The sequence below is a fragment of the Vulpes vulpes genome, chromosome 15, assembly GCF_048418805.1.
Source record: "Vulpes vulpes isolate BD-2025 chromosome 15, VulVul3, whole genome shotgun sequence".
Taxonomy (NCBI): domain Eukaryota; kingdom Metazoa; phylum Chordata; class Mammalia; order Carnivora; family Canidae; genus Vulpes; species Vulpes vulpes.
The window spans coordinates 76,178,778-76,195,139 of NC_132794.1; the positions used below are offsets into that span (position 1 = coordinate 76,178,778).

At 36.1% G+C, this 16,362-nt stretch overlaps 1 protein-coding gene across 10 annotated transcripts in view; it reads left to right on the forward strand.

Moving 5' to 3' along the window:
* Positions 1-16,362, forward strand: part of PEAK1 (pseudopodium enriched atypical kinase 1) — a 294,851-nt gene that overhangs the window by 169,620 nt on the left and 108,869 nt on the right. Inside the window, exon 6 of one of the 10 annotated variants that reach the window (XM_072739148.1) lies at positions 12,337-12,501. The exons of the other annotated variants lie outside the window; for them this stretch is intronic. The gene's annotated coding sequence lies outside the window, so the exon portion shown is untranslated. The remainder of the gene's footprint in view (positions 1-12,336; positions 12,502-16,362) is intronic. 10 annotated transcript variants of the gene reach the window in all.

The window sequence follows — 16,362 nt, forward strand, 5'->3', positions numbered from 1 at the left end:
ATTGGAATTTTAACTTGCTTTTCACTGATGACTAACAACATTGAACACTTTTCCATATGCTTTTGGCCATAGAATGTTTTTGAGGGGGTCTTTTACATTAAAAATCAATGTTTTGTGGTTTGCCCTGTGAATGTATATTGAATACAGCAGGAATTGGGCCCCCTTAATGTTTACTTTAGGCTCCTTACCTGTTAGTACTGCTCTGCATCTACTTTTCTAGTAAAGGTTTGAGAAATTAAGACCTATTATATAAAGTATGTGAACATTAAAAATTTATGAACATTTAAACATTTTAAAGAACTGGAGAAAATTTTTATTTGTTGATAGGTGAATAATTATAGCTGTTAGACATGGGTTAAACCTTTTTAAAGAATTCACTTAGATATTACTTAACAAGAAGTTATGTTATGCCAAGGACATATGTGTGCTTCTTAATGATACAAATGATAAAGATATGCACATTTACTTGTCAGAAAATGGATATCATTGTGTTTGACTAATCATCTAAACATCCCTGAAAATGGAGCTGTCTCCACCTGGCTGTAATTAGGGTTGGATTGTTTTATGCATCGACACACTAAGGTTGCTTTAATTTCTGGGTCCCACACAGCTTTCTAGTTATTCTGCTCATTTTCTGCAACTTCAAAGTACTCATCCATTTCTCACAAATATTTGAACTAGTACAAACAGAAATATATAACCAGGTTGCCATATTATTAACATTTTTACTCTCAGATATTGAAATGTATAATTGGACAATGGCTCAGAAACCTTGGAATAGCCTTGAGAGTTGTCCTTTGAAAAGAAATACATTGAAGTAAGGATGATGAAAAAGCCCAGGGGGTACAATAAGATGTGACAGGAACACTGTAAATTCCATAACCTCTTTCAGTTTGGAATATCTGGCAGTGATTGTCTACTCCTATGAAGTTTTGTGACATTTGGAATTAAATTTTAGTCACTGTGAGATTTTAGTATACGGAGGGATGCCCTGTTTTACTTGATTTGTTTTATAGTGGCATGATTTTTGTCTGCTTATAAATAACTTAGGAGAGCTTTGTTATATGCCTTAATGGTGTTAGTCTCTCTTCTTACAACATCTCTAATCCTCACTACAATCTTGTAAACCCAATTTACAGATGAAACAAAGCTTCAAAAAAATCATTTCTTGCCTAAAGTCACAGAGCACAGTAAGTGGTGATTTGAACTCAAATTCATCTGATCCTAAAGCTTATGGTTTTTCTGCTATAACAGTGGTTTTCACTCCAGTCCAATTAAAATAGAATTTCTGGAATTAGACTTTAATGTTTGAGCATCAATCCCAGATTAATAATGTGCATCTAGGATTAGAAACCACTGAATAACATCCTGTGCTTACTATTGTAAGACTGTACTTCAGTGGAAGGGAGAGGATAGTAAAAGAACATGTTTTCCTTTAAAAATGTGTGCAGTGTTGTCCATTTATCTCTGCCAAAACGTATCTATTTGAAACTTCAGTGGTAGGTGGTATACTGAGAACATGCTGGAGCTTCCCTTTGCTACTTCACAGTTTTAAAAATAATCCTTCCTTCCCCTTCCAAAAATATACAGTAGCAATTGAACACAACTGTGAAAGGAAACAAAAAGAGCAAAACTGGCCAAAAATTATGAAGAACTCTTGAAAAATGGGATTGGAATACAGATGAGAACCATAATCTGAACCACAAATAGTAATGTAATACTGTAAAATATATGACTATGGGGATACTTTGTCTAGCCTGCTGGCTAAAGCAGACATACAGATCTAGCTCTTCCCATCTTCATTCTTCCTCGGTGTATGTGATGTAAAAGCAGGCCTTGTGGGTGTTTTAAAAGCCAAAGCAGTATTGTCAATATCCAGAAAGGATATTGAGCCCCCAAAATACTAGTTATCCACGTTTACTTCCCAGTGGAAGCCTGACCAAAGATAAGCCCATGACGTAAAATCACAAAATATTTAAAGGAAATTAATATAATAAAGGAAGGTACCAAACTGTGCAAAGGGGAGGACTCAAGGAATCAGAGTTAATAGAAAAAGAAAAACAGAACTTTAGAATAAATATAATATCCTCAGAGACATGCAGGATGGCACTGCATTCATTTTAAAAAGAAAATTTTAGAGCCTTTTGAAATAACAGTTTAAAAGGAAGGACAGAGAATTGGGAAGGAAAACAAATTGAGAGACAGAGTTATACATTCATCTATATTTGTGCTTAGATGTGTGGAATGATACTCAGCTCATGTTAACACTTTTTCTTTCTGGGTAATGGATACTATTATTGGTTGGTTTGTTGATTACTATTATGTACTTTATGCAGTAGTTACATTTTTTATGGGAGCACTTTATAAAAATTATTTGCTTAAATTAAATAAATGAATTAAACAGTTGAGTTAAAGATTTTTTTTTAAGAATCATAAAAATTAAAGAAAACAAAAGACCAAATCAATTAGGATAAAAGCAGAAATCCAGTAGCAGTGTTGAATGATAAAAGAAATCCATAAAATAGGTAAATCTAAGCAAGTCTGAAAAAGAAGAAAAAAGATACTGATCAATATTAGAAATTAAAAAGAAAGCATAACTCAAGACAGATTTGTAAAGTTATAAGAACTCTTTATATAAGTTTATACTAATAAAATATGAAATCCTAGATTCTCAACGGGTAATTTTCAGAAATACATGATTTTTTCACATTATCACAAGAAAAAGTAAAAACTTTTTAATTAGCTAATAATTATGAGGATAAAGGGGAGGAAATGTAAAGATATGGCCCAAGTTTTAGGTGAGTTCTAAGGAGCTATTAAGGAAACCTTGTATAAACTTGCATGATGTATTAAAAAAAAGATAGAGCCCTATGATGCTAGTATAACCCAAGCCAAAGAGGGACACGGGGAGAAAAAAAAAAAAACATAAAACAACAACTGTAGACCTATCTCACTTCTGGAGACAAGACTAAAAAAATAAATAAATAAAGTATTAGGAAATTGACTATACCAATGTATTATTTATGTAGAATTCATCCCAGGAATACAAGGGTGGTTCAGCATTATAAAATCTGGCTGTGTCATTTATTTTCTTAGTTAATAGAGGAGAAAACTTGTAGTCATCTCAGTAATGCCCACAAACCAAAAAGCTTTCAATAAAACAATATAGATTCAGAGATAGACCTATGTATATCTCCCAACTTAAATGTACAATAAATGTAGTATTTTAAATCAATGTTTAAAGAATGGACTATTCAATAAAGGTTATCCATTTAGAAAGGTATTAAATCTTGGGGCGCCTGGGTGGCTCAATCAGTTAAGTGTCTGACTCTTGGTTTCGGCTCAGATCATGATCTCAAGATCTGAGGTCGAGTCCCACGTCGGGTTCCATGCTGAACAGGAAGTCTGCCTGAGATTCTCTCCCCCTCACCTCCTTCTCCCAGTTCCTCCACCACCCCACTTGTTTCCCCCCCATCAAATAAAATCTTTTTTAAAAAATACATTAAATCATGAACATCATTAACAAAAATAAATCCTAACTGTAATAAAAATATAAATATAAGAAACACTTGGTAACTCTTGGAAGCAAGTGTTTATCTGGTCAGAGATAAACTCCCTAAATGAGCTATCAAACTTAAAAACCATTACAAACAAAAAGATTGGTAAGCTTAGATATATCAAAATTAAAAACTTCTTCTTTAAACAAAAGGATAAATGCTGGACTTAAAAAATATTTTCAATGGATAAAACAGAGCAAGTATTTATATTCATAACAAGAGAAAAACAGGAGGAAATCGAATAAGGGACAAAAGGTGTAAGCAGGGAATTCAAAGAAAATAGCCAATAAACATTGGGAAAGTTGTGTATTCTTGCTGATATGGAAATGTTAATATTAAAGACAATAAAACTGTTTTAACCTACCAGATTGGCAGAAATTTTTAATTGATATATCCAGTGGTAGTAAATATGTGGAGAAATAGATACTCTCTTCATAATTGTAGTGTTGTAAAATTGTAGAGCCATTACCTAGATGAATCTGGTAGTATTTGTGTACCCTTTAGAATTTATAAGGGACTGAAATACATTCTTAATCTTTACTGACTACATCCTTCTTTGATTGTGAGCTTGGTACTTTGTCTTGATTTTATCTATAAGTAACTAATAGAGTTAGGAGAGACCCATAGCAGGATTGGAACTTTCACCCAAGTTTCCTAATGCCAGTGTAGTGGCACTGTACTCCCTAATTGTTCCTGGGATAAAGGAATAACATGAGCCAAAGGTTAGAGGTAGGTCAATACATGTCTGGGGAATGATTAAGTTGTCCTGCATTATTACAGGGTAGTTGAAAGGAATGCACTGAGAGATGTGACTGGAATAAGCTGAATTAAAATCATGAGTTTTTGAATACCCTAACAAGGAGTTAATGCTTTATTTTGTGAAAATTGAAGGTCCACCAAAGGTTTTTGAGCAGCAACTAATAGAGTGGCTTAGGAGAGGTAGAGAAGTAGGAAGACTAGTAGTTAGAGGGTGAAGACAATTGTTTAAGTGAGAAAATGAGGACTTGCCACTAGGCTGGCAAGTGTGGGTTTGACAAGGAGAAGCAGGGCCAGGAGGCATGGAAGTGGAGATGACCCAACGCAGAACCAGGCACCAAACACCTGAAAGGGACTGACTCTCAACTTAACTTGTTCAGATTTGAAATATATATTGGAAATAGAGCTAACAAGAGATAAATAGATGGATTGGATTGGAGAAGAGAGTAAGAAAAAAAAAATGCTGGTTTTTGATTGAACAGGTAGGTGGACAGTAGACCATTCACTGACACTGGAGGACTTTCCAAGTGGAGGGATTAGATGTTAATAGTTCTGCTTTGACCTTGTTAAGTGTTAGATGGCTCTTAGACATCCAAGTGGATATGTTAAGGCAATCGTGTAAAGGAGACTAGAATTTAAAAAGCTATGGACTAGAAATAAAATTTGAGAGTAGTAATCATCTGTTTAGAAGAGATGGTGTCCAAAGCCATGAGACTGGATAAACTCACTTAGGGAAAGAGAATGGATAAGGGGTGTGTGTGTGTGTGTGTGTGTGTGTGTGTTAAAGGATGTTCTTGATCACTCCAGCATTGAGAGATGTAGTAGCCAATAAGCTGGAAAAAGGGGGGGGGGAGCTCAGAATGAGCTGGCCAACAAAGTAGGAAGAAAACCAGATGAGGAAGGTATCCCAGAAACTAGAAAAAGAAGGATTTCAGAAGGAAGGAATGGTCAACTGTCTGAAATGCTAATTTAAGGTTTGATCAGGTAAGAATAGGGAATTAGCCAGTGGCCATGGGGGAGATATAGTCCTTGGTGACTTGACTTTGTAGGTTTCCGTGAAGTGGGAACAAAAACCTGAATGGAGTGGGTTGAGAAAATGGTTGAGGAGAAAGTTAAGGTATTCTTTGAGGAGTTTTGTTCTGGAAGGTAATGGAAGATTGTGGGGGAGAGATGATGAGATAAAATTCAACTGATCAGATCTGTTTCCCCACTCAAGTATGAGGCCATGTCATCAGGATTAGAGTAAGCTGATGGTTGATTTGGCATTTTACTAGTAGAGAGATGAAGAGAAGGACAGGGCTGTTTGTAAAGTGAAAAACAGGATAGTGGAATTTAATCTGGATGAAGATGGAAGTGAGAATACTGATTACAATGATAAAAGAATGATTTTGTATCATGGTGAGATCCAAGAATTGTTGGAGTATAAGTATCTGCATTTTAAGCTGAGCAACGCAGGTGAAATACGATTCCTATGGGCTGTGGGCCATGGGCCAGTCTTGGAGAAGCATTTGCAATAGCTTTGGGTCATAATGGTAATCTAGTCTTAGAACAAATACCTGTTTTTCAAATTTCACGGCATATTTAAACACAGGCAGAGGTACTTGTAAAAAAAAGAAAGTGAAAAAAAAAGTGAATTTATATGAGTAAGAAGATATTGATCATCAAGACTTGTTAGTGAATAGAATAATGCTCCGAGGAAAGGAGTATAACAATTGTTCTATTACAAATTTAGCTTTTGGGGCGCCTGTGTGGCTCAGGCAGTTAAGCATCTGCCTTCAGCTCAGGTCATGATCTCGGAATCCCCGGATCAAGCCATGCGTTGGACTCCCTGCTCAGCGGCAGTCTGCTTCTCCTTCTGCCCTTCACCCCACTTGTGCTCTCTCTCTCAAATAAATAAAATCTTTAAAAAACATTTAGCTTTTAAAACATTACATGAACAACTGTTGCATTGTACCTGCATATGTTATTTTTCATGTAAAGTAATTATATTGCTCAAATATTTAACTATTCCATGTATTTCTGGCATTTGGAATCTATGGGTGTGTTTTAATTTCATTATTTTGCCCACATCTGAAAATAAAAATTATATTCTAAAAACCTTTTTATACTGCAAGAAAATTCTGAAGTTCAGTGGTTTATTGTTGTTGCTATTGTTTTTAAAAGAATTTATTTATTTATTCATGAGAGACACAGAGACACAGGCAGAGGGAGAAGCAGGCTCCCTGTGGTGGGCCTGATGTGGGACTGGATCCCAGAACCCCGGGATCACACCCTGAGCCGAAGGCAGACGCTCGACCAGCCACCTGAGCCGCCCAGGTGTCCCTGAAGTTCAGTTTAATTTGGACAGTTTCTTATACTGACGATGCCATCACTAATTCCCTGAGTTATGCTTAATTATGCAACTGCAACTTCTTCTCAGTAAAACTTCGTCTTTAATTTTAGCTGCCTCCCTTTGCTTAGGAAGCTACTACAGTTTTCATTTTATAAATTAAATTTGCCCCTTTGCTGGAAGACTCGATGAAAAGTAGACTTGAGTTTGTTAAACCAATAGGGATTCCTTTTATATTGAAATTCATTTTTTTAAAAGATTTTATTTATTAATGAGAGACACAGAGAGCGAGAGAGGCAGAGACTCAGGCAGAGGGAGAAGCAGGCTCCCTGCAGGGAGCCCGATGCGGGACTTGATCCCAGGACTTGGGGATCACACCCCAGGCTGAAGGCGGCGCTAAACCACTGAGCCCCCCGGGCCATCCTATATTGAAACTCAGTTATATGTAGCTTTTCACATACTTCTGAGCTTCACTGAAAGTAATGCTCTGAGATTAGTAGGACCTATTAGAATTTTTTAAACTACTATATTTGTATTACAGGAAGGGTTAGAATGATTACCCCCAATCTACTCTCTGTTAACTACAACTGTTTCATGAATTTGGGAGGACTTTTTTCCAAGTGCCTTATATCGTTGTATATTTACTGTAATTATTAGTTGCATTTGAACAGGTCCCTGGAGTTATTGTATATTGTTGAACTTTTTTTTTTTTTGACAGCTTTAGTCAATTACCAGATATTATATATGTGACCAACACTAGGCTGGGCTATAGGGAATATAAATGAAGTACAAAGTGAGGTCTTGGAAAAATAAATAAAATTAAAAATAAAAATAAATGAGGTCCCAGATGTTAGTGTTCCTTTTTGATATTTATATTTAGCCTGTAATTTTGCTTTTCATTTCTTAATACTAACTAGTACTGCATGTTTTAAACCAAATTATACTTCTTGCTATTTTGTAAATATATTTGACACTGCTATTTCTGTCTTTAGTATGCTGTGTCTCTTCCACCTTTTTTCCAGTTCTGAGAAGTCTTTCCTCACTAAGACTCATTTCAAATGCTTTATCCTGTGTGACATTTTCCCAGACACCTCTTTTATTCAATAAATAAATACCCTTTACACGTTTGTCCTGTTTTAAGTGTTATACTTGAAATTAACTCTTCAGGAGTACTGTCATACCTGGCATATAGTAGTCACAAAATAATATTTGTTGAATTAAAGATCAGAAACAGCTAAAAAAAATAACAGGTGTGACAAAAAATAGGAGTCAAACTTCTGATCATAAGAATAGTGATGAATGTTGAGTTACCAGATAGGCTAGGACTTAAACTGAGCCTCATACTTGGGGACCTTAAAGTAAAATCAATCAGAGTGAGTGCTATGAGAATGATGAATTCCATTTTTTTTAAAGATTTTATTTATTTATTCATGAGAGACACAGAGGGAGAGGCAGAGACAAAGGCAGAGGGAGAAGCAGGCTCCCTGCGGGGAGCCCTATAGGGGACTTGATCCCAGGACCCCAGGGTCACTCCCTGAGCTGAAGGCAGACGGCCAATCACTAAGCCACCTAGGCGTCCTGATAAATTCCATTTTTAAATGACATTAAAATGGATAAATATTGAGAGATTTCATAGCCATTGAATTTCCCTCGTTACAATAGAGTTACACTTGCCTTCATTTTTATGAATGATGCAGCCTTTTCACACTGTGAAATCCTGGAAACAAAATCCTATCTAGTCCAGAAACCCCTCATGCATGTTCTTTTTTTGTTTGTTTTAAGATATTCTTTATTCATGAGAGACAGAGGCAGAGACATAGGTAGAGGGAGAAGCAGGCTCCCTTTGGGGAGCTCGATGTGGGACTCAATCCCAGGACCTTGGGATCACGCCCTGAGCCGAAGGCAGATGCTCAACCACTAAGCCACCCATACATGTGCCCCTCATACATGTTCTTAGGGTAAGGATGTCTCTGTAGGTGATAACTAGTCATATTGTGCAAGATCATAAATCCCAATGAAGGGATCTGCCTAATAGTCCTTTTAAATGCAATTTGGGATCCTAAAGGATGTTTCCATTCCCAGAGGCTTGCAGCTGATCTCTATGTATGACTCTAGGTTTTCTAAATGATTGCCTGGTTCAGAATGAGGAAGTATGTGCTGAAGCGCTGCCAGAATGAGAAGAACCACTGGAGTAGCCTGATTAGACAGCTGTCAGGGGCCGGTATATCCTGAGTGCCAGAGAAGCTACATGTATAGCTCCCTATGGCCAAACCAAGACTCCTGGAGAAGAGTAAAGCTGGTGTCAACTGTCATGAAAGGACCTAACACTAGGGCTGTCTTATCCATGAGTACCCCCAGCCCTCAATATTTTTAGGGACCCATGAAAATATTTTAATGTTTTTTAAAATCAGAAGAAAAAAATGAACTTCAGTTGAACAAAATGTTTTAACATATGACATTAATATATTTGTCTTCATACCAAAATGGTCACAAAATGTAGTTGTTGAATTTTTTCTGGAGGAAGAGCCACAAAGACCAAAGTTTCCAGGGCTCACAGAAGTCACAATGCATTCCTGCCCAAGATCTACCCATCTTCTCAAAGTCGGTGCTAGACTGAAAGAGCTACAAATTTGGGCAGATATTTGCTACTTTAATCTAGTTCTTCTTCATCTCTGCATCCCAGTGTCTTCATCTGTATGCTGAATTTGTTTTCTTGTTTTACCTGTGGGTCTTTTATTTATTTAAGTAATCTTCCCACTCACCTTGGGGCTTAAACTCACAACCCCAAGTCACGTGCTTTACGAACTGAGCCAGCCAGGGACCCCAGTATAATGAGTATGGACCAGACAACCTGTGAGGGCTTTTGCAGGCGTATTTCCTTAAGTGAAGTCCTACATCAGACCAATTCCAGGCCAAAGCATATTATCTAACATGACCTTAATGTGAACTCAGGTCATGTGATAACTCACATAGACACAAAACAGGGCTGATAATCTCCCCTATATTTTTTTGTCCAGTTAGAAGTACTAGTTTGGGAATGATCGGAGCATAAAGTATGTGATACTAGCATGCAACTAGTAAAGACATTTACTATACAACTAGTATTAGAAGTAGTAAAATGCCTGTATATTGTAAATACTCAGTAAATATTTAATGGATAAAATAATGATGTATTTGGACTATTAGCTTATTTTCTTAAGAGAAATCTGTATTTACCAGAAAAAGTGTTAATCTGTGAGATTTTTTTTTTCCTATTCTCTACAGAAAAATAGCAGAAAACATTTTGGAGATGGTCATATGTAAAGTATTTCAATCTCATTTCTGCAAATTGTGAGATTCTGAAAATTAAGCCCAGAGCTCTTTAAAATTGTTTTTTTATTATAAAGTTTTATTCTTCTCTATCTCATCTAAAATATGTGCTAAATTAAGATTAGAGTCATGTATCCCTTCTATTTGTATGTTGTCCATTCTTTAGATTATTGTTGAAAAATAGTTCTTATTTGATGTTCTTTCTGTAATAAATGGGCCTCTATATCACTTATGCTGCTAGTACAACCTCATTTTTTTTAGGGATGTCATACTGATAGAAAACAGGATGATTTAGTGGATGCCTCAAAATATATAATTAGAAAGATAAATTTGCTGAAGAACAAGTATTACAAATGACAATGAAATTAAGTCTAGATTGCCATGTTTTTTCCCCCTGCCTAGTAATAACTGCAACTACTTTGATGTATATCAGAAGCACCTGAGGGGCACCTTGGTGACTCAGCTTGGTTGAGTGTCCTACTCTTGATTTCAGCTCAGGTCATGATCTCAGGGTCATCAAGCCCCATGTATGGCTCTGCACTGGGTGTGGAGCCTGCTTGAGATTCTCTCTCGCCCTCTCCCTCTGCCCCTCCCCCCACTTGTGCTCTCTCCCTCCTTCCTTCTCTCTCTCCCTTCCCAGATAAATAAATAAATAAAATGTTTTTTAAAAAAAGGCAACTGAACTACTTTTCAAAGGTAGACATGTCCATGCACCATCTGAGACCTGCTGGTGTGGTATTCATAGGAATGTAATCCATGGATCTGTATTTGAAAAAGGTCCCAGATGATCTTAGCAGGCACTAGAGCCTGAGAACTGCTGTACTATATAGTAAAGTAGAAAGAAGTGTGGACTTCGGCGTCAGATCTGAATCCAGAGTCCAGATCTGCCACAGTGCAGGTCTGTCACTAAGTTACTTTTTCCAAATTTCAATGGCCTTATCTATATAATAAGAATGATGATTTTTTTTTAAGATGGGTAATACTTTCTAAGGCTCAGAATTTGGGAGACTTGAGATAATAGATGAAAAGTGCTTGACATAAAGTAAGAGATAGGTAGTATTAATATTCTAGTAGCATGGAGTTATCCTCAGTTTTCATCTTGACTTATGAAGAGTGAGGTTTTTCTCATGGTAGCTCTTTTCTGTATCTAAAAGAATATTTATGCAGAACTTCCACCCACTGTCTTTTAATTAGGCAGATTTACTTTGGGATTTGAACTTTCCTCCAAGTTTGCATTTGGACTACTCAGAAAACAGTGGCAGAGAAAATAGGTGGCATCTTGCTTTTTTTCATCTCCCAGGAGTAGCTAATTATTCTTAGATCCAGTCTCAGAATTATCCATTTTCTTATTTTAAGAACCAATATTTGGTATATCATGAATTTGGAACATGAAATTTAGTTGCAAAACCATAGAATAATGGGGTTTTGTCAATGAAAGAACAAATGGATACCTAATTCTTTGTACTGGCATCTCCATCATATTTTTGTATGGCTAGTTCCATAGATCTATAAATGATAATGTTTCAAGTCTCTTTTGCAACATCCTGAGTCAATTTAACTAATGGTGTAATAGTACAAAGCCACAAGAGAAAGAAAAGGAGAAATAATGTACTTTTCCTGGTTATGGCCTTTTTGTATCTATGATATTACCCATTTATCCTTTTATTTTCAGTTGCTGTGAACTTGACAGAATGATAAGTATTGATCCCCCCCCCCTTGTTTTTCTTAAATAGAGCATACTGCTAACCATGAATATTTAATTTACACGAACTTTGCCTAGCATTTAACAAAGCTGTGTCTAGGTGCTTTCTCTCTTGAAATGTGCATTCACAATGCCTTCTCAGTGAAGAGGCTTCCTTTTTATTTACTTTGTTGGATGCATCATATATAGAAAACAGTATATTAAATGTTTCAAATTTTAAAAATGCAAATGCTGAAGACAACATAATACCATACTTGATGTAGCCTTTCTACTTCTTGTATTCTAGGATTGCCTTTAATACATCAGGGGTGTTCTTCCATTATGCCCAGTTATATGATTTTTTTTTTTTTTTTGTAAGCCTCTGATAAGATTGCACCATTGCATATTTTTGGACCAGGACACCATGTAGGAAAATTTAATACCACAACACTTTTTAGGCAAGAAAATGCAGAAACTACAGCAGATGAGGATATGAAGAGGCAAAAACTATTTTAACCACTCTATTATTTTTTAATGTACGTATGTATGTAAGGTCTGCTCCCAACGTGGGGTTAAAATCATGGCTTCAAGATCAAGAGTTGCATGCTCTACCAACTGAGCCTGCCAGGCGCCCCTCATATTAACCACTTTACACATTCAGAGATCTTTTTTTTTTTTTTTAATATTTTGTTTATTCATGAGAGACACAGACCAAGAGAGGCAGAGACACAGGCAGAGGGAGAAGCAGGCTCCATGCAGGGAGCCCGACGTGGGACTTGATCCCAGGACTCCAAGATCAGGCTCTGGGCTGAAAGCAGGCACTAAACCGCTGAGCCACCCAGGCGTCCCACATTCAGAGATCTTTGACTGTAAGTAGTTGGAATCTTGGCATTATAGTTTGCCTGAACATCCATTCCGGGATAACACCAGTCAGTGAAGCATATTAAATGTCTATGATGTATAGGCTCTGTGTGAACACAGAAAAGAAGCGGACTGTTGCAGAAAATAATGTAGTTGGGAAAATATATGGAGACCCATAAATACAACTACAAGGTAACAGAGCAAACTCCTAATAGGGGCAATGTAGTGTAATGCTTGCGAGCATAAACTTTGGAGTCAGGGTGCCAGGCTGAAATCTCAACTTTTGTACTAACTGGGCACGTTATCTCAAAATACTTCAGTTTTTTCATTTACAAAATTAGATAGTTGATTGATAATAACTGATTTGAAGTGTGAAGGGATTTGAAACCCAAGCTAAGAAATCTGGGTTCGATATGTTAAGAAAAAGAGAGTCACTGAAATTTTTTGAACAGGCAAGTTACATGGTGAAATTAATTGAGGAACATGATTTTAGTGACTGTAGATGAACAAAGTAGGAGGGCCTCAAGGCAGACACCAGCTGGGAGACTGCCAGAACCATCTAAATGTGAAAGATGCAGTTGTGGAAGTAGAAATGGATGGACAAGACCACATATCACTGTGGAGAGAAAACAAAATCATTCAGATTTCATGATGGATTCAATGTGTTCTTTTAAATACCCCACTCCCTACAAATGGCACAATTCAACAAAATCTTAAAAAATGCTTGCGTAGCAGCTCAGGGAAATCTCTTATAAGTGCTGTCAGAAATTATAAACTCTGGGGACTCCAGCTGGTAATGTGTTCATTTGCGTACAGCTTCCTTTGCCCCTTTATGCGCTGGAGCACAGCAGGAAATATTGGCTTATCCCAGTAGGAAGTATCTCTATAGGAGATGCTCAGTGAACTGAATGCCTTTGTTTAGAACTAATTGACCTTTCTAAAACAGCATTTTTTAAGAGCTTACTCAAATTAGGGAGACTTTAACTATCTGATAAGTCAAGAGACAAATGAGTTCTCTTTTAAGCAAGGTCAGCAATCATGTTGAGGGAGAAAAGAAGAGGGAAGGCACCATCAATAAAAACTAGACAATTAAAATTTTATTATAATATGAACATTGAATTGTATCACTAATCTTTTCCTACATCGTGGTATTACCTGGGTGATACCAACCTTTTTTCAGTGTTTTTTATTGTAGGATGTAAGAGTGTCAGATTTATAAGATTATAAAGTAAAAGAATCTAGAATTAGGAAACTGTGTTGGTGTTTTGATCTGAATTTCTTTTTCTTGAAGTAGAAAAAGAGATGCTGCCTATTTTTTAAACTTTTTGAGGATTTTGACTCAAATTTATTATTATAGGTGATAAAGAATAACCCTGACAAAAAAAATAAGAAAAGGAATAAAATTGTTTTAAGAGAAAATTCCCTGAAAGTATATCCAGAGGGATAGGTTTTTTTTTTTTTACTCCGAGCCAATTGTTAATATTGTTCTATAAAGTACTTTATAAACCTAACAAATATATATCATAAATAAGTTTTTAAAAATCTCTTAAATGAGGCTATTATTTTCCCTTTAGAATTAACTCATTGTCATCTGGTCAGATATTTCCAGCTGTTGTTTTTAACTATCTGGCAGAGTTATTTTCAGTGAGGAGAGGAATTTATCAGTAATTTTATGCTTTAGTTTATGTAACAGGACAGTAGTAATAATTTTATTTTGTCAATCAATTACTTAATGGACTTAATGAAGTACTCTATGATCAAATGCATTACCACTCTTCACACTAGTATTAATGGTTTGGGTAGTGGCTAGCTATGTAAGAGAAAAATTTTTTACAAGATCTTTTGTTTTGACAAAAGAATCCATAAATCCTTTCCTTCAGCCACAGTATTCGAGTACACTATTGATTACAGAAAATTGCATTTTGTGGGGTAATGTCCAGATTGTTTGCTACTATAGTTAGGTCTAAGGAAAACCTTGAATTTGGGTGAAAACAACTCTTGGTTGTAAATGCAAGATCGTATCTTGGCCCTTCGGCCCTGCTTAAATTTTACTCTAAGGTAAAACTCTGACTAGGCATGTGCTGTTGTTGCTTTTCTATTGGGACTTGAATGTTAGCTAAGAACGAGTGGGCAAAAGGTGAAAGAGGAAATCCGATCTTACCAGGTAGGATTAAAAGAATGGAATAATGACTTAAAATTTTGAAACAAAAGTGCTCTTAGCAAGTGAAGCAGAAGCTACCGTTTACAATTTACAGAATTAGTCAAATGATGTAAATGCATTAAAATACCTGTTTTTCCTGGAGGCATTTGTTGGCTGTAGGCTAATTTCTACCTCTTTGAACTAGCTTTGGACATCATTTAGTCAGTACTGGCTTAATTATAATTAAAATCATTGCTTCTCAAGCTTTTATGACATACTAATCTTTTTAAAACAAAGTCAGATTCAGTAGGTCTGAATTTGGGCAAGATTGCAGTTCCAACAAGCTCACCCGTGATACTGATACTGCTGGTTAGTGGACTACATTTTGAGTAGGAAGAGTCTAAATAATTATTCTTACTACCTGGTGCTCCTGTCTCCTTACTCTCTTATAGGCCTTTTTGCCTATAAGATTAGCCGTTTTCCCTTTATTTTGCGAGTTCAAACTATTTCATAATGCTTATTTATTCAATGACAAAATTGCATCTGGAAGACCTGTTCCATTATTAGTGGAAACTTGTGTCTCAGAGCTATAGTGTATGCCCCAGAGGAGTCTTTCACTGCTTCTGTGTCCAAGAAAATTGAATCACTGAGAGCTCTTGCCTTAACGGACACCTTCCCATTTAAGTGTGATGATGTGGAAGGAGCATGAGTTTGAGAGTAGGATTTGGGCTGTACGATCTGGGTAGAGGTTACTAAATTTCATTGACTCTCAATTCATTATTCTATAAAATGAAAATACCTGTATAAGGTTGTTGGCATGGTGATCAGCAATCATGTATAAAAATAATGTATAATAATGCACCTGGCATAGTATCTACAGGGTAGGAGGCATTTAATAAATAGTAAACATTCACTGAATGGAATGAAACAAACATTAAAACTATTTCATTTTCTTAGCATCAGATATTTTATTACCAATGTAGCTAACAAGAAAAAAAATGTGTGGATTGTTTTCTATGAAAGAAAATTAAGGGTTAAATTACGTTCTTAAATTTTTTATGTTTCTGTTTGACTTCCAGTTTTTAAAAAATAATTCCTTTGATTTCTTTGGTAGACTTGGAGTCAGATCACTTCTGAGTGTCTGTTAGAATATCTGTGGTTCAGAAAAGAAATTAAATTTTAGATTCTCAACCTTATTTTGAATAAGGGAATTAATCATTCATTTATTCTTATTTACCTGATTTTGAGGTCAAGATATACCCAAGTAGTGGCATTTTCCGGACTCAACTATGTCCTTTCTCTCAGTATAGAGGAGAATCATCAGGAACAACACAGCTGGTACCTTGAAGAACATGACATAAAGTTGGCATTGCCTGCCAAGCCTGAAAAAAGCCAACACTTGTTCAGCTACTAATCTTTTCAGGCAGAGCCTTTGATTTGGCCCCAAATGACTGCAGTTTACCATAGAAATATTTTTATTTGCTGCCAAAATCCTTTACAAAACTTACTGTATTCTGAAACACAAACCTATAGGCTATATTGGTGTTTGGTTTTTTTGTTGTTGTTCTTGTTCGTTTTTTGTTTTTTTGTTTCTTTAGTTTCCTTTTCCTCACTCACATTAGCCAGTTTCCCAATCTTGGCCATAAAATGTTTGCCCAGTTAGGTGCTTCATAACAGAGATTCTTTCCAATAGCAAATGTGTTCCGGAATAACCTATTAGCTGTATTAT